Source organism: Typopeltis vanoorti, chromosome 7 (assembly GCF_054136105.1).
Source record: "Typopeltis vanoorti isolate ZY-2024b chromosome 7, IOZ_Tvanoo_1.0, whole genome shotgun sequence".
NCBI lineage: Eukaryota > Metazoa > Arthropoda > Arachnida > Uropygi > Thelyphonidae > Typopeltis > Typopeltis vanoorti.
The window spans coordinates 64,519,910-64,539,879 of record NC_143555.1 but is presented as its reverse complement, the minus strand read 5'-3'; the positions used below and the strand labels follow the sequence as shown (position 1 = coordinate 64,539,879).

The following is a 19,970-nucleotide window of genomic DNA, read 5'->3' as shown; positions in this document are numbered from 1 at the left end:
TATGTGGGAGACTAATGCAGAAGTGATTGTTCAACGAATGAGCAGTCATTTTGATAAAAGCTATCAACATGATATACTCGTAATTTGCAAAAGGGATTCTATAAAATGGATATAAGGAAAACTTTTCAGTAGGTGACAAGAAGAGAAATAGTAGGAGAGATTTCTTCGTAGTTGAATAAAAAGATGGTTAGAAGGGATATGTATACTGGTAACCTTAGTTATGGACAGGTCTTCGGATTCTATAACCAGATCCAACATTTTACCTCGAGTGTCCTCTATCACATTTGCTTCAAATAATTATCTCTCACTAAGTGTATAAATTCCATTTTTTTCCAGCCAAAGTTAAAGTCCTCCATAATAATTACTTGGCTTGTACTCATTGTAGTGCCTCCGTAGCTCAGTCAGTATAGACGAAACCTTTTGGTTGGAAAGAACTGGGATTCGATTCCCGTGAGGAACCTTTATCTGGTTTCTTTTGACAAAAGGTGAGTTAGCAGGTCTCATAAGGAGGAAGAGGGTTTTGACCTAAATACTCCGATTTTTCCGACCAGTAGAACACACGCGATTTACAGATAAGAATGCTTAGAGACATTGAGGTAATCCTTATCCTCGTATTATGATTAAGAAATCCAAGGATACTTGGAAGGCCATGGGTGCTTAAGTGCCTGTTGAAGCCACTGATGATGATGATGTAATCATTGTATTAATATGTTGATGGTTCTCTTCCATGTAATCCTTGACACCCGTGGCCTATAGTAGCAATTAGTTTTATATTTTGTCCTAAAAAAAAATCAGCTTAAGCTGATTTTTTTTAGGACAAAATATAAAAAAATCTAAAAAATCTAAAAACCTAAAAAAAAATCAGCTTAAGCTGATTTTTTTTTTATTCCCGTATATACAGGGAATAGGCCAGGCCTTTTTTTTTAGCCCTACCTAACTTTTTGGAGACCGAGTGGTCTCCAAAAAGTTAGGTAGGCATCAATCTCCACTGGTACCCAATCAGAGATAGCTGGCCTAAGGCTATCACTAATTAAGCGGCATGCAGTGATGAGAAACGGCTCTACAGGTGCCACATCTCGTGATCCCTAACCCTAACACTCATATTTAATGTCTGAAATAATGTTGGTTCTATGGTCTATTTTCTTGAGTTTACGGGATTTTCGTCCTGTTATGGGATTTTCCCGGAAACTAGAGTTTCCGGGAGAAAAAACCCGCTTGCCTGTGCCAGAGATCGACTAACTCGGGAACCGGTAGAAAAAAGACTTAGAAAAATTTCCTCTAGTCGCCGACTAGACTCGAAACCAAGTCTTCCTTCGTGCGGCCAAGCGCCGTGGTGTGCAAAAGCCACATCCACCGAGCTACACAGGCTTCCTGTTGTCTTCAATCTCACACCAGACCGACTCACAACAACTGCCATCTGCCTGACTAACTCCTACTCTTGTTGACTGCAATTCATCTGCTATTATTAGCAGTACCCCATCCCCTGTTCTGTTTACTCTGTCCTCGCAAGTTCAACGCATCGATCGTAGACCTTACTATTTCAGACGTAAATATACCCGTTAGGGTTTAGGATCCTGAGATGGTAGCACTTGCCTGATATGTCTGAAAGCTTTAATTCCTTGATAGCAAGCGCCCACTGTCAGTGATGGCTGTAATGGAAAGGTGAGAGACCGATTACTCATCGACGTTCAAGAAAGGTAAGGCTAAAGGAGCTCAACCTGTCCCCTTTGGAACTAAAAGGCGTTAAAGGATTTTATTTTTAGTATTGCATTTTGTCATAGCATGAGATAATAAGAAAAATTCTCCGTTAACCAGTGCGTGCAGAGTTATCATGCATGTTAAAATTTAGTTTGTTAGAGATCCTTTCTTGTAGGTTAGGAAATGTATAATTTAAATCTTGAAAAAGGATTAATAGCGTCAATGGAACATGTGCATTAGACATATTAAAGTAAGTTTCGCAGCTTACACATGTAACAAAAATTATATAGAATTTATTCAAAAACCCCAATATATTTCATCAAACGATACGTGGATACAGGAAGATAGACCGTTAACTACATTCAAAAGATGAATCAAAGCTGAAACCTTCTAGCTCCCTGACGATGTCCATTAACGTTGGATATTGGAATACATTGGAATTTTTGAATAAATTTGAAAAACAGTTAGAAACTTCAGTTTGCATTTATTTCCCTGCAAATAATATACTTAAATATGCATTTGGTTTGATAATCTTGAAATCAAATTTTTCAAGGAATGTTATTTCCACCGACGTGAAAAGAAAGAAAGAAGTGAACAGTTTCTCATCATCCTCTTGACCCTGGCCCATGAGATAGTATTTAGATTGAATTACAAGGCCGTTTTGACTTCGGCTTTCGTCGGTAATGGTCGGTTTTCTGCGCCTGAACTTGTTGCGTATTAGTAAATTTGAACATCGCTTGTAACAAAACATCATTTCTGTATAGAAAACATTTTCCTGTAAATATCGTGTTTTAAACTTCATACATACTCATGTAAGTGAGGTGGCTAATGAGGTTGTGAACCTTCCCGAGTTTAAGGTAATACAGTATTAAATTATTACCGATAAAATGTTTCTGTTCTACTTTTTCACGACTTAGTATTATAAGCTGGATATTTTAAAAAGTAGGCTTAAATCGCTACTTAGGCGTTTACGTATTTTCATCTTTTATTCATGAATTGGAGTTGCTAAATAGGCATATCGTTGAAAAAATTAATTAAATTTGTTAGTTTTTTTTGCTCTGATTTTACAACAATTAAATTGAGCTGTTAATTAGTTCCTCAGAATTTAATATTTGCTAGCGCGTATTGCCTTTTTGATATACCTGGTTATTTTCCATTCAGTTTTCATTTAGCTTGTTTTATTAACATGCTTTAAGAAATATGAGTTTGCAACTGGCGGTACCTATATTATAATAATAAGTGCAGTTTAGTAAACCTGTATTGAAGTGATGTGTGATTGTTTAAACAAGGTGTCTTGAATCCCACTCCGAGTTATCATTAACATTTTGAACATTATCGAAAATGTTTTTTCATTTTAATGACTCCATTAAAATGAGTTAGTTTTTATTAAACAGCATAATATTTCTTTTCTCAGCACACCCAGATTATCAGCTTCAAAAGAAATAGACTGTAGTATAAAGGGAGTAGATTAATTATAATGAAAATATTCAGCAGTATTAGGTTCCCATGATGACTTTTTAAGTTATGGAAAAAGAAAAACCCATTATTTAATGAATAAAAGCTGTGGTTAATGTGATAGCTTGTTAATTTTTCTGATACATAGTGGCTTAAAAGGTAGGCAGCCATTTAGTTATAATCCCTGGTTTTTCAATTTTGCATTCACCAACATTTCTGTTTAGCTGAATGTAAGTAATGACCTTGTTGAGATTAGTTAACCCAGCCTCAGCTGCAAAGGAGCAGAAAATTCCCTTCATTCTCAGACTTTTAAATTTGGCCCTTTGTGATACTGTTTGAAAATCATTTCGTACAGAAATTACTAATGAAGGGTGAATTATGTTTCTTGTTTTAATAACAGTTTGATTACTGGAAGCTTGAATTGCCAAAACCATATAAAACAACAATCTGACTTCAGAAGAGCTAAAATGGAGAAATTTCATATCTTGTACAAATGGCATTGTGTCCTTAGATGTGTATAAGCCATTTGGTAAAACCTCTATCCATATATATTTACACCTCTTTCTCATTTAGATGACACTTCTTTGAGAACATAAAGTGATTAAAAGAAAGACAAAAAATAAAGTGATATTGTGATAATGCTGACTTCCTGCATAAGTAATTTAATGCAAATTATTCCAACCATGCCAGAAAAATTCCACTGAATGATTGTTTTTGCCAGAAAAACATCTTGTCAGATGGTAGCCCTGAAGCTTTGCATAAAAGCAGAACTAAGACTTTCCATGTGTCATCTCTGGCATTTATTATTATAATGGGTATCTCCATGGAGTCACAAGACTCATTGCAGGACACCCTATATTGACACACTAGCTATTATTATTATAGGTTACTCATGGGAGTCCTTAGACTCATCGAGGGAGACCCTAAACATCATGTCAAGCACTATTCAACATTTGCACAGTATCTATCACTCTTTGCTTTGAACTCATTCACAGTCATGATACCCACAACAGACTCTGGCAACCTAGTTCTAACACTTTTGCTAACTACACTCTTACTCTGTTTCCAAGAATGGCCCCTAGTTTTTCCACCACCAGACCTGTTCTGAAAAATTTCCTATAAATTAATCTTGTAAAAATCCTTCAGTAATTTGTATGTCTCAATTATATCCCCCCCCTTTTCCACCTGTCAACCAGTTTCTGTAACACACAAATCTTGAACCTGTTCTCGTAAGGTTCATTCCATAGACCTGTTACCATCTTGGTCACTTATTGCTGGATCCTCTCTGCCTCTTCCTCATCACCAAGAAACCCTGGTGACAAGATCTACATGCAGTAGTCAAGATGGGGTCTTATCAATGCTTGATAAAGAGGAATATTAACTTGCTTTTCTTTGCTTGTCAAAGTATTCTTCAGTAATCAAGTAATCTGATAAGTGCTTTAGCCACTCTTGCTATGTGCTTGTGCTCTCTAAACTTCTAAATCTCTGGCTTTGTCAATTTCCTGGTATATATACAGCTGGGAATCTTTTCACCCCAAAATGCATAACCTTATACTTTACCATGTAAACTGTCATCTATTCTCCCAGACTGCCCAGACTGCCAGTCTGTCCAAATCATCCTGCAAAATTTTATCATTTGTACTTAACTCTTGCGCTACCCACCTTTGCATCACAGTAAACAACTGAACAATTCCTCTCAGATCATTTCCTGTATCATTAATGTACAAATTAAATAGTAGAGGACCAAGAACAGAGCCCTGCATGAATCCCTATAGAATCCCTATTCACAGGCCTAGTTGTGGACTCTACACCTGAATAAAGTACTGTAGGATATCTCTCCATCACCATCTTATCCACTTCACCAACCCTATATCCATCCCCATGTGTTGCAGCTTACTAACTGGAATTTCATGTGGTATCTTGGCAAAGGCTTTTGCAGAGTTAAAGACTTTTCCTGCAGTATCACTGTAAACTCATTACCTTTATCCAACTCAGCTATTCACTGTATTATAAAATGTGAGCAAGTTACTGAGGCATGACCTCCCTTCACAAAACCACATTGCCCCCTCCATACAGTATCCCATATCCATCTATCCAATCCTGTATTTTGACCAACTTCTCCAGTACCTTGACAACAACTCCTGATATGCTGATTGGGCAGTAAATTGCTACAACAGTCTTGGAGCCTCCTTTATATGGTGGAAACCCCTCCCCCCCACATTTTACTCCATTGGGACTAGCCGAGAGCTGTGACTTAGATTAAACAATGTGATGAAGGGCACTGACAATTCCCTAGCACCTTCATGTAAAACTTGAGCTGGTATATACTATCTAATTCCATAGATGTATTCACCTTAAGGTTCTCTAATATGCTATGCACCTCCATTTCATTTATCTCAGTTCCCATATAAGCCTTTGCCTCTCTCATTACTGCAATATCTCCACCTGGATGATATACTTTTGCAGTGTTCACTTAGTAATTCTACTATTTTGACTGGTTCAGTTACCTCCCTACCATCAGCATTCATTAAAATCATTCTTTCTTTTACTTGCAGTATATGGAAAGAACTGTTTGGAATTATCTTTGGCCTGCACTGCTAATTTCCTTTCATAATCTGCTTTTGCTTTTCGTACCACATTGGTTACCCTTTGTCTGTGCATTGTACTGCTCATGTACCTGCTGGTCACCTTTCTCCTTGAATTCCCTCTGCAAGTTTTTCTTTTCTTTGTAGATCCAGCTTAATGATGATTTTTCATCCATTTATTCATCCCGTGATTAACTCTCCTGACTCAAGGTATGCAGCCAGCCATTACTTCCCTCAAACACTCCTTTACCACTTCCCATGCACTGATCCAAGCAATCTCCTGAGCTTGTCATACTTACCAGTCCTGTAATTTCACATATACCATTCTACCTACCTGCATCTAAATTCTCAGATGCAGTTATTAGATCGAGCACTTTCAAACTCCTAGTATATTCCATTACATGCTGTCTCAGGTAATTATTCCTTAATAACTGCATCAATTCCATTTCGTTCCTCTCATGGGTCCTCTCCTCCTTCCAGTCTTTATTCCCATAGTTGAAATCCCCCATAATAATTACACACCTTCCACTCATTGAGCCTATTTGCTAATGCATACTATCACCATCATCTTTTCCATCCTCTGGTCTATAGCAGCATCCAACTGCTATAGACTATATTTTGTTCTGCTGGCATCTATCTCACACCAGATAGCCTCAAATGTGCACTGGCCTGCAGTTGAAATTTTTGGTTGCAGTTTATCAACTATCATCAATAACACTCCTCTCTCCATTCTTTCTCTCTATCCTCCCTGAACACAATACTCTTCACTTTTTATTCCACTAACTATATCATATTATTCACACAATACCTATCATGCCTCTCCTTAAACTCATTCACAGACAAAGCACTTGTAACTACCTCTGGCAATGCATTCCACCCATTCACCACCCTCCAAGCAAAAAATCTAGTCCTAACACCCTTGTTAACCACACTCTTACAGAATTTCTGGGGATGATCCCTCGTTCTCTCCCTGCACTGTACAGAGAAGTCATCAGTATTGAACCCCCTTTAATAACTTATGCTTCTATCCTGTCTCCTCTCTCTCTCTCTCTTATGCTTATTAGCTAGTTTTTGGAACCCACAGACTGTCAATCTATCCTCATAGGAAACATTTCGCAGACAACAATTTTTATCACACTCACCTCGGGATCCTCTCCACCACTCCATTATTACCAAGAAATCCAGGTATCTGTGTGCATTAGTCCAGATGTAGCCTTATTAATGCCTTATAAAGTGGAATTTCTCTATCCCTGCTTGTCAGTGTGTGCTTCAATAACCATGTAATCTGATGTGCTGTTTTGGCCATCTTTGCAGTATGCCCTCTAAATTTCAGTTCTCTGTCCACAGTACCCCCCCAAAAGTTCTCTTGCCTTGTCAACTTTTTGCAGTTCAATTCCATTAATATAGTACACAGATTGTAATCTCATGCTCTCAAAATGCATCACCTTACAGTTAGCTATGCTAAACTGGGCACCATTTAACTTTGCCCATACCACCAGTATATTTAAGTCATCCTGCAAAATCTCTATATTGCCTTCATTGATAATGGCTCTTCCCAGCACTTCCCAAATTATTTTGAATATCATTAATGTACAAATAAAACAACAGAGGATAAAGTACTGAACCTTGAGGTATACCACTAGTTACCTGCTTTCTCTTGGACTCAGCTTCTGCATAAACGACTCTTTGATATCTGTCCATCAACCATCCTCTAATCCAAATCCCCAGCTTTAGATCCATTCCCATTTCCCCCAATTTAGGCAACAGAGTTCCATGTGGAATCCTGTTAAATGCCTTTGCAAAGTAACAGAGTAAGCACTTCCTTTATCCAACTCCACTGTTACTTTATTATAGAAAGTAAGTTACTAAGGCAAGAACTGCCTTTCACAAAACCATGTTGTCCCTTATAAAGTATCATGTTTCTGTTTACCCAGTCCAGAATTCTAATTTTTATCTATTTTGACTGATTCAGTAACCTTCCTGCCATTGGCATTCGTTAAAATCATTCTGCCATAAGCAATCTTTCCTTTACTCGCAACATATTGAAAGAACTGTTTGGGATTATCTTTGGCCTGCACTGCTATCTTCCTCTCATAATTAGCTTTGGCTTTCCTTATCATACAGGTCATCCTCCTTGCCTGTACCTTGTACTGCTCATGGATGTGCTGGCCTTTTTTTCTTTATACTTCCTCCACAACCTTTTCTTTATCTGCAACTCCTGCTTAATAATACTATCCATCTTACTACTACTTGATTTATTCTGACTCTATTATTATTATTATTTTTTTTTTTTTTCAATTCTTCTTCTTCTTCTTCTCTTTATCCTTTTAAGCTACTGTAATATCGGTTGTCCCTTTATATACACTAGAAAATGATATCGCTTATATCGATTTTAAAACATAAGAAATATATAGTTTTTTATATCAACCCAATGTACATGTGAGGTTGATATAAAAAAAACTATATATTGGGTGGGTTGGTGGTTCAAAAGAAAGAAGGAACCTGTTGACATTTTTTTTGAACAACTACAGGTTGTCGTCCTCAGGGAAACTGCTTCAAAGTACATAAATAGATGGAATGAAAGAGGAAGATGAGAAGTTGGTTTGCTAGGTTTAGAGCTGGATAGTCAGTGAATGTAGTCTTTGGTTATCTGCAGTTATCTATATTATTATTATTATGGGTGACTCCAGGGAGTCCTTAGAGAGAGGGAGTCCATCGAGAGAGGCCCTAAACATCATGTCCACACAACTATATGACATTCTCACAGTATCTATCATACCTTGCCTTGAACTCACTCACCGTCATAGCACCCACAACAGACTCTGGCAGCTTATTCCACTCATTTACCACTCTAAAAGTAAAGAACCCAGCTCTAACACCCTTGCTAACCACACTCTTGCCCATCTTCCATAGGTGTCCCCTAGTTCTCCCACCACCAGTCCTGATCTCAAAAATATCCTCTGAATTAATCCTAGAGAAACCCTTTAGCAATTTGAATGTCTCAATCATATCTCCCCTTTTCCGCCTATCAACACAGGAATGGTAGAAGCCAATTGAGCAGAAAAAGTAGTGAGTCCTCATAAAAACTATAGAAGAGGCTTCATGTTATAAATTGTAAACCTATGAGAATATGATTAGAGCTAGCTTGTGAAAGAGGGAGTGTCACAGTTAATCAGATCAGCTTCTGGACGGCATCGAAGCATTTGAACACATCTATGCAAGATGTGTTTTTTACTGTACTATTACAACATACATGCAAGATGCACAGTTTATTATGAACGTGTTAAAGAATTTTTATTGGTATGCCACTCCATGTGTGAGAATACTGCTGAGGTTGGGTAGAATTTATATGGTGTAAACAGTTGTAATGATTGAGACAGTGACCTGAGGAAAACACTTTTTTTTTTTTTTCAGGTGAAGTAAGCTGTCATGTGATTTGTTTATGCCTTGCCTTTAGAGACAGAGTTGTAAGTCAGAGAAAAGATACCATATTTTGCCTGTGCATCTGTGGTATCTAAGGTGAAGGCATATAAATTCCAGTATTTCTTATATGAAATAGGACTGGATTGTGTTCTGTCAGCATCAGAGTTGATAAGGTTGTTCTCATCCCACTGAAACATCCAAGGAGATCACTGTAAAGACATTGATTAAATGCCTTTAACACTGATGAAATGAGTCTCACCAAGCCTTTCTATGGATACGAGATCAGTGTTGACAAGATAAGTTTCACGTAGCAAAGGAATTGATTCATAATGACCCTCTCTCTGTTATTTTCAGTTGAACTGAGATGAGTGTTATAAGGTGATAATTTTTGATAGCTACTTTTTTTTTTTTTTTTTTAAACTCATCCCAAAGAAGAAAGGAGATAGGACATGAGTTGTATAGATCAGCGCTTCCCAAACTGTGGGCCACAGCCCCCCCCCCCCCCCCTTGGGGGCCGTAAGTTTTGTTGAGGGGGGGGCATGAAATAATGAAAATAAATTTAAAATGTTTTAAGACTAGGTAGATTTTTTTTAATCTTAAAAGAAACGTATTTAATTTTCATTATTCATTATTATTTTTTTGTTCTTTTTTATATTTTAATGGAAAAAATCACACATTGGTATTGGTTCACAAATTTTGATTCTTGCATATTTCGGCGATTAATGAATATTAGTACATATATGCTTATTCATATAAGTTTCATTTCAAAAGTATTGATAAGAAACACAAAAACAATTTCAAATGCAAAATCTTGAATATAAATACAATAAATATTATAATAATATATGTCTATATTACGATTTTTTTTTCGATGGGGGCGTGAAATATTTTAATTTTTCCAAAGGGGGTCTTGGCATCCATAAGTTTGGGAAACACTGATGTAGATGATGCCAGATGAGTATGAAAGAAATCTTGAGAATGAAGACAGGAAATGTTAAATTGTATTGGTGAATAAAAAAGAGGATAATCAGTTATATAAATGAGAATGGTGGGCATTAGTTTTGTTTCATAAGTTTCAAGTACAGTTGTGGGAATATCATCAGGATAGAATACTTGTATTCAATGTAATCCAGATTCTTCTGATACCTTTCCTGACAAAACGAAAATGTAAGAAGATATATAGTTAGCATTTCTTGGTAAGGGATACTTTGTAATTGGGGATAGCCAGGCTGTCAACTTTGGCTAATGTAACAGTAATACCACCTGGATCTGCAAGGTGAATGTGAATGGTTAGAAGTTGTGCCAGTCACCTTGGCAGAAACCAGATGGATTGATTGCTATTTGATCAGGAGGCAGGTTTTCTGCATTTGTTTCTTGCAACATGCGATGCTTTTTTTGCTTATGGGCTTCCTTGGCTGGATATTATTGAGTTTTACTGTATATCCACATTTGTAGCCTACATCTTACCATTTTACTTTTTCTTCCTTTTTTTAGTTGGCCTGCCTCACCATTCCTCCTTTTTTCTTTCTGCTTCTTTTCTCCTTCGTGACTGTACTTTACATAACACCACCAGGAACATAAACAGTGAACTGCACCTTTTAATGTCATTATTCCTTTCAGAGTGACCACGACACAAGCAGAGATAATTTGAAAAGTTAATTCATATCAAGATATTAAAAATAAGTTGAACATATGGGAAAGGGATGAAGTACTTCTTACAGTTCAAAAATATTGTTTTTTGAATGCTGCTAATGGCAGGAGGAATTTGTCTATGGGAATAATGGAAGTGAATTGGAATATGTATGGTGTTAGATACACAGGGCTGGGGGAATGTTATAGGCTTGGAAATGATGAGAATGAAGGCAGGTAAATTGTATTGGTGAATAAAAAAAAAGAGGATAATCAGTAATGGTCACTAATTATGAAAATACAGTAATACCCAACTTGGAAAACACTGGCTGAAATGGTGCTAAAAAGGAACATTATAACATATTTTATTAGGTAGATAGATGAAAATACAAATGCTATAGAACAATAATGAACATTGTACAGTGTACAAGAGCAGTACATTGTTTGTGCAGAATACGTGTATTGTATTCTGCACAATATGCGTGTGCAGAAAATGCCAAACTTATATATAGCTCATGAACAAAATGTATGAAAAAGCATCATTTACATAAGTATACCAAACAGATGGTTGGAGAAAAAACATTGAGCATATGTTGTTCAAATCATTCCATAAAATAATTTGCTAGAGTAGGGGAAATAGGAGATCCCATTGCAGTCCCTTCTATTTGTTTGTAAAGTTTATTTTGACAACAAAAGTAACCTGAATTTGACTAATTTAAATAATTTTACAATATCAGAAAGAAGATGCTAAAAGGGCTTTATAGAGACAATTTTTCAGTATATAGTGGGTATGGGAGAGAAAAGGTTCTTCATTGGAAGTTGAGTAAAATTACAGTTAATGAGGTTTAGATTTTTTGCTATGAGTGAAATGGGCTGCCTCAGGTGGTTGTTAGTGCTTCATCAGCAAATCAATTGAAGGAGAGGTATTATAGGCATTGTATGAATAATGGTTAGTTTGATGTGATGTGTTGGTTCCAGGAAAGACTAAATGTGTACGTCAACTCATTCCCAGCATGAAATATCATCATAAACAAGGGAAAGGGGTTAAGCTTTGTTTATCATCCAAGAAATGTCAAGAAATTTCTCATCCAAGAAATTGTGCCTTAGTAGCATTAAAATTCACCAGAATATTCTTACCCTGCTGTATTTAAGCAAAAATGGAGGATCTTAAAGCTTGAACCATTTAAGCAGTACAAGATTTGTTGAATGAAGACAAGGAATGAAGCATACAAATGTCATCAGTAGAACCAGGAACAGGACCTGAAGTGATGAAAGCAGCAAGAGAAATATTAACAGATCAACTTTTATCTGTTATTTGTTGTAGCTCAGCCTGATGAACAAGATGTATTCAGAAAGGGGGTTTAGCACAAACTACCGTCTGCAGATGTTGACTCAGCTAAGAAAAAGATGCAGAGAATACTTCTTACCATTGTACTTAGGTTTTACAGATTATAAAAAAAATCTTCAGTTCAGTTGAAAAACAAGCAATCCTAATAGCAATGTAGAAATATGGAGTAAGCCAAACTTATATATAGCTCATAAACAAAATGTATGAAAAAGCAACTGCTAGTATTCTTATATATGAACACAGCAGCCCATTCGAAATATAAGAAAGAGTATGCCAAGGAGATACTATATTTCATCCAAATTATTCAATGCAGTATTAGAACATGCACTGAGTAAAGTAGATTGGAGTGACAAGGGAATTAATATCAATAGTAAAAAAAAAACACTCATTTGATATGCTGATGATATTGTACAGCAAAAACCAAAAGAGAACTAGAAGAAAATGATGACTGAATTAAATACAGTATCAAATAAAGCAGGAGTTGGTCGATTGGTAGAGCCTTTGCTACTAATGACACAGTTAAGTAAGTTTGAGCGTGGTTAGTAGGTGGAAGGGGACCAATCATTCGATGCTGTTGGCACACTCTCCCTCGATGAGTCTTTGGACTCCCTGGAGGTGTCAAAATAATAATAATAATAATAAACTATGAAAAAAAATAAAATAATGACAAATATCAAAGGAAACCAGATAACAAAAGAACAAATAAAAATAGACAATAACAAAATAGAGAAAGTACAAGAATTTGCATACCCTGGAAGAATTTTTTTCATTAGGAAAAGGAAGTTTGTAAAGAAATAAGAATTCAGCTGGACTTGGATAGCTCTTGGCAAACTGAAAAAATTCCTCTGCAGTAAAATAAAGCCAGAAAATAGAGCATAACTTTCAACCAGTGCATATGGAGAGAGGCATTCATTTAATGAACACAACCTGTACTTACAAACATTTTGTGATACCTAAACATCAGACTGCAAGACAAAATGAGGAATGAAGATATAAGAAAAGAAACAAATGTGTTGGCATAGACGAAGAGATTTTAAAATGGAGATGGGCAGGACATATTGCATGGATGAAAAGTAATAGATGGACAAAGTCAATTGCCCATTGGCATCCACAGAAGGAAGATGAATGCCTGGACAACCAGAGAGAAGTTGGAAGAACTTTAGAGAATGTTGGCATTGGGAAGCCTTTAACAGAGAATTATGAAAGAAAAAAAAAACACTGAGCACCTTGCTATTCAAAGAAAAGTAAATGTGAAAGAGTTCAGGATAGAAAACAGCAAATGCTTTTTTTTTATTATTATTATTATTATTTATTCTTGTCTCTCAATTGTTCTAGAGTTGTCATTGATCATGATCTAGTTGTGAGTAATACACCCTGTAAAGCAAGAAGGAAAATGTATATCGAAAGGAAGTAATTCTGATGGAATTTTCTATTGCACAGAATATTGTTTAGCAGCAGCTTGATTCATTAACAATATGAATAGGTGTTTAACACATGCAGTATGTTTGCATATTTGAGTTTTGAAACAATTCATTTCCTTTAGAAAGGAAAACCTTTATATAAATATTTCTGTGTTGTTATATAGCAATATTTATGAGCTTATGATCATCTTTTGACAACTCAAAATTTTTATTGTTGATTTTAACATGGTTTGGGAACTTTTCTCTTCTTCACTGATTTAAGCAAGATTGCCAGTCCTCTGTAGAAAGAAGTGTTAAACTCAAAGTTAGCTGTATTAGAGGTACCGAGTAGTTGACAGTTTAAGCATAATAAAGTGACAAGTTAGGCTGATTTCATTTGCACATTTACTGATTTCTCGATTGGTACAGAAACTTATTCTTCAAAAAAAAGTAATGAATATTATTTAAATTAGACCCAATTTCTGATAAAAAGTACAGAAATTTTCAGTAAGAGTCATTTTTATATCACTGCTTAACACTGCATAACATTTGATAGATTTTTGTATTTTGTTTTGTATAACTATTAATCAGTTGCATTCTCAGATTCATGCTTAATATTATCTGCAGATTCAATAACTATTGGGGTTAGATGGTTTCTAATTGTGTGAGATAGGTGCAGTCCTGATATCACTATTGTTTAACAAGAAGAAGACCGTTACTTCTACTTTGTTTTACCATCATGCTGATTTTATCTGTAACTGGATTCCTTTCAAATGCTGAAAAATTTTAACTGTTTCATTGGTAGACTTTTTTTTTTTTTTTGGTGGAAAATCTTCCTTCCTGATTCTTGAATTTAAGCATATATCATCAAGGCTGGAACCATCAACCCATTCTTTTACCTCAGAAAAAGAAGTCAGAATATCCTTAACCTTTTTTTTTTTCATATCTGTCTGTTAAAATTACCTTTTTCTTTTAATTTTAACATTTTTTTTTTTTTTATTAATGACTAACATTATCTTTGTTGTATCTTGAGAGATCTTTAGAACTCAATGCTACAGGACATAGATACACCGGGGCATAGGGCTGACCACCTTATCCTGTGAACGGCTTGAGGTCCGATGATTAATAAACCCTCGACACCGCAAGATAAAAGAGGGTAAAAGGAATATTATCTTTGTTTTTTCAACCTGTTCTCAAATTATGGAAATTAAGTACTTGACGAACATTGATTTATTTGTGGTTTATTAGGTGTTTTCTGCCGTCATTGAAACTTTTCTTAGTGGTACTGCAATTGACTTCCATGTCAAAAGACCCATCGCAAGACTCTAAACTTGTGTTCCCACATTTTGTTTTTTGCTCAAATTAACCAATAAACAGAAATCACAACAGCGGTTACTAAGGAGCCAATTACTTCAGCACAACCCATAAGTACTTATAGTGCATCAGGTCAGTCTTTTCAAAAAATCAGCCATGTGCAAAGTGCTCACTATGCCTACCATTCAAGCAAAGATGGCGGCAACAAAGGCCAATGATGGAAAAGCACTTTGTGTCTAGCCAGTGCAGCCTCAGCATTGATCATTGACAAGCTCAATGATAATATAAAGTGATACAGCTGTAAAATTTGATGTTACCAATAAGAAGGGTATATTGTGCTATTTCTCTTGACACTGACTACAGGCTTCCTGCGCAAAAATAGAGGAATAGGCACGCAAACTATTTATTGACTTCAATTGGGAACAAAACTTTCTCCTCCAAAATCCAAATGCTGGAAGCTAAGCTTTAACTACCCAATGATCAGCACAACTCTTACCCGACAATGCCAACAAATGGCAACCTAATCACATCGTCAAATGAGGCCGAAAACAGGAAATTCAATGACGTTATTCCGAACTTTCTGACGGAAAGTGACGAATAACTAAAAGATGACATCAGCAAATTAGCAGGAGAATGCAACTTTGATTCTAGAAATGTCATTAGGTGCCATCGTTTTGAACCCACAAATAAAAAAGGACAGAACAAACTTTCCATTCAAAGTATCACAAGTCACTTTCATGTTGTGAAAGTGACTTGTGACACACACTGACAAGCACATCTAAACTAATAACAGTGGTTAATAACAAGTTCAAGGACACTTTCCCCAATTGTGCATATGTGCTCGACCTCACTAACTTTTTTCCCTAGAGAGAACAGGGATGTCAACTTCAAAAACAACTTGAAGAAATACACCAAAATGGAGACAGCAATTAGGTCATTGACTACAAACAAGGAAAATTAGTGCAGAAATCAAGTAATGCCACTAGTAGCCACCATTAAGACCAGTATGCAGGTACTGTATAGGAAATGTGCAAGACTCTTGCGGTCAAATATATGCTTCACAGAGACTTGCATATCCACTTCACTAACATATGGGGCCTTAACTCCAACCTTAATAGTGTCCACTACCATCTCTGGACTACCAAACCCTGCCTACTCTTCTTGGCAGAAACTCAAATTTCACCCCCTACACCCCCAGCACTATTTATCTGATCTTTCCAAACAACACACTCTTTAACTCCTTTAGACCTATGGGTAGCATCTGCACATATATATGCTCTGGCATACCTTGCCAGAGAGCACCTAAAAATTGATTTCTCCAGTCCCACTTCCCTCACAGCAAAATCATCCTGCTAAGAGATTTTAATGTCCACAACACCAACTGGTTTTCCTCCTTCAGTTGTACACAGATCTAGCAAGGAGAGATGCTGAGACATTTGCCATCACTAATGACCTACACAAGTTGTTTACTTGCCAACCAGAATAGAATACCAGATAATCCTAACCACTCCCCAAACTCTAGATCTTTCTCACCAGTAATCCTTCCAAATACATATCGAATGTAGTGGGCCCCTAGGTAATTTTTACTACAATCTCTTTCCATGTGTAAGGTTTGCACATTCGCTTCCATACAGGAGTAGTTTGGCATTATAACAGTACCAAATGGAACAGTCTCCTTTACTTCTATGCCTCATTCCCATAGTTGGACTAATGTTTCCTGCCTTCCAACTCTAACATATGCATTGAATGTTTGACAATTACTTTCACAATGGCTACAGCCAGTTATAAATGTACTCTGATGATGCTGGGTATTAGCAAAATACTAGTAAGTTAATCAGAGCCTCCATAGCTCAGTCAGTACAGACGAAGCTCTTTGGTTGGAAAGACTTGGGTTTGATTCCCTATGACGTGGGAAACCTTTATCTGGTCTCTTTCGGCTAACTAAAGGTGAGTTAGCCAGTCTGATACGGAGGTAGAGGGGTTTTTTCATCCCTCAGAACAGGCAAACCGGCCCTGTGAACACACACACACGGATTACAGCCATGAATACTTACGATAATATGTGGAAGAGATAGGGTCCTCACCACATGTCGTTATGCCCATAGTTAACCATGGGTCACATCATGGTAGTCAACCTCCTAGGTAGGAGATGGCACATGAATGGGAGTAAGTTTAATAAATGTATTTTTTCCTCTGTAGGTGTTGTTTATACCATAATGCTCTATTATGAATCATTAATGACATCTAAGCCTTTCCATACATAGAATAATCAGATATGTATTACTTCAAGAGAAGAAATCAATTTATGTTGAGCACATACATGAGAGGTTGGTTAATCGACTTATAATACATTAGTAGCATGCACGGGCTGGTGGATTGGGAAAGGAGCAACTTGTTTACATTTGATTTAAAAGCCTGTATATTGTATTCCTTGGGAAACACATAAGGGGAAAGACTGTTCTACAATACAGCAATAGCAGGGATGAAGGAGGAAAAAGAAACTTGTTCTGTGGGTTTCAAGGTGTACTGTGAAGGGATGTTTGGCAGCAGCTGCATGTGTTCCAACAGAACTTAGTACAAAGTGGGGGAATTATTTATGCTATTTCAGATGCCATGAAAATATTTACAGAATACAGATATTGCAGAAGCCAAACTCCTATACAAAAATGGGAAAGAGTAAGTTGGTAAGAGATGGGTTATTAATCAATCTAATTGCCCTCTAATAGAGCATTATGGTCTATTGAGTCAAGCAATTTGAAGGAGCTCTTAGGCCCCACTCCAAATGTGAGAGCGGATTTTTGATTTGTATAAGTTTAACAGATGTTTAGAGGAGAAGTAACATCTTGAGCAAAAAAGAAATCCTAGTTTTTTTTTAGAAGCTAAGGATGCAATGGTTGTGATGTGTTAATGCCAGAAGAGGCTTGATATATGGTGATTCCAAGAAGAGAAATCTCAACTTGTCTGGAAATTTGAATGTTGTCAAAGATAATACTGGGAGAAAATGGTTCTTTTTTTTTCTTTTTTTTTTTTTTGTGAGAAATAAGGCAGAACTGGATTTTGCTAGCATTAAAATTGACGAGGTTATCTGAATCCCATTGGAGGAGGGCTCGGAGATCAGAATTAAGCACAGTGGTGGTTGATGTTCTGTAGGTTGAGGTGATTTGTGTAGAATAAGGTTTATCAAATGAAAGGGAGAAGTGTAATATGTTGCCATCTGCAGAACTGTGTATTGAGTTGGAGGTCAATTGAAGTAGGTCATTGATGAGCTATTTCAAGGAAGAGGGCTGGTGAGAGAACAGAACCTTGTGGAACTGCGGCATTAGTTGAATGATGAGAGGATAAGAAACCATCCACCATACACGTAGTGTGCATCCAGACAGAAACCTGGCAATTCAACTACAGAATTTCTGGGACAAACTCCCATCATTTGGTCTGTCCCAGACCAAATGATGGGAGTTTGTTTAGTAAGCCTTGCTAGACTGGGTGTGGCACAAAGATATCAAGTGCAACCACTTGAGATTCACCGAAACTTCTCCATGGCATTTGTCCAGAGATGGGTGATATATGTGAGTAGATCAGCAGTGACAGAATCCATACTGGTGGTCATTTAGTGTAGCAGTTGGGAATTGATGGTTCTCTCCATTACTTTAGATAGGACTGAGGTGAGTGAGATAGGACGGTACTCTGATGGCAGTGATTTTTCACTGTTCTTAGGAACGGTTTGAACAGAGGCCAATTTCCAGGCTGTGGGATAGATACTAGTGGAGTAAGAGAGTATATACAACATAGGATAGGAGTCAGTTCTGGTGCACAAACCTTCGGGACAACTGGAGGAATGCTATCAGGACCAGGGGACTTTTTTTTGTGTCTAATTTGGACAGTATTTTTCTGATCTCTTTCTGGAAAAGGATCTATAGGGGACATTGTGTACTGGGTTTCTGGAATAGTTTTTTTTTGGGGGGGGGGATTTACCATGATCAGTTGTGTGCATTGGAGGTAAAGTGGGAAGCTAGGAGATTGGCTTTTTCTGTGGGTGATGATGCCATAGAGATATCTGGATATGATAGGGGCAGGATAGTGTTGGATAAAAGTTACAACTGATTGCTTTAGCAAGAGACTAAAAGGCTCATCTGCCATTTAGACAGGCTGCAAGTTTCCTGCTTTTTGCCCTTTCAAACTCTGTTTTGGAAGCATTGATAGTTTTCTTGCAGCATTTCAGTTTTGAGTATAAGCAAAGCAAAGGAGGATGGAGTTCTTGATGCAAGCCAGTTGTGGAATGCTTGATTTTTTATTTATATAGCCTTGTCACATCTTTTGAAGAATCAGGGCTTAGTTAGGGGACAGAAGTTCAGAAGTTCACACTGTTCTGTTGTGAAAGTAAATGCGTTATTCATTTATAATAGTATACATTATAAAGGCATGCACTGTGTTCAAATAATTTAGAATCCATCTTTCTTTGGAAAGTAAGAAGATGTGTTTTCTAGATAATTTCTAGCTAAGTGATGGATGAAATCTATGAGCAGGGGTCAAATGTTAGGCAGATTGCCCTCTTTGGAATTTATAAAGTGTTAGGAGTTGAGCAGAAGAGAACTAGTGTTTAGAATGAAAGAGTGCCTTTTTTATTTTAGGCTGAAGAAGCTATGAATGGGATATCTTTATGCCAAGATAAGTCAAATTCAAAAGTCAACCTGAGAAGAGAAAAACTGATCTTGATTGGAGATGGAAGATTATGAGAAATAAGAAGTGGTGTATGATCTTGCTGCCCCATAATAAAATAAAACACTGTTTTTAAGGAACGAAATTTGCTTAATTATCTTCACTCCACTTGAGAATGATGAGATTAGTGTTTAACACTGATTATGAAACATCTGGAGGCTTGAATTATTTGAGTACAAGATTTCTCAAATGAAGAAGAGGAATGCAGAGTACTGTAATACGCAAAACTGTGGATAAGATTTGTACTTAGGGAGAGAAGATCATGTTGAATTGTAGGAGGAAGAGCAAGAGGAGAAACTACAGAATACCCAAGGTACTTGAGCATTGATTTAAAAAAAATAAAAAAACACCACTCCCCATCTCACCCAACGACACCTAGTGAATGACCAGAGAGAAAACTGG

The 19,970-nt window shown here is 36.7% G+C and overlaps 1 protein-coding gene across 2 annotated transcripts in view; it reads left to right on the top strand.

Annotated features, from left to right (window-relative positions):
- Positions 1-2,406: 2,406 nt before the first annotated feature.
- LOC150104731 (protein meiotic P26-like) overlaps positions 2,407-19,970 on the top strand; it is a 298,850-nt gene continuing 281,286 nt past the window's right edge. For both annotated transcript variants that reach the window (XM_090395315.1, XM_090395314.1), the window contains exon 1: positions 2,407-2,555. The gene's annotated coding sequence lies outside the window, so the exon portion shown is untranslated. The remainder of the gene's footprint in view (positions 2,556-19,970) is intronic.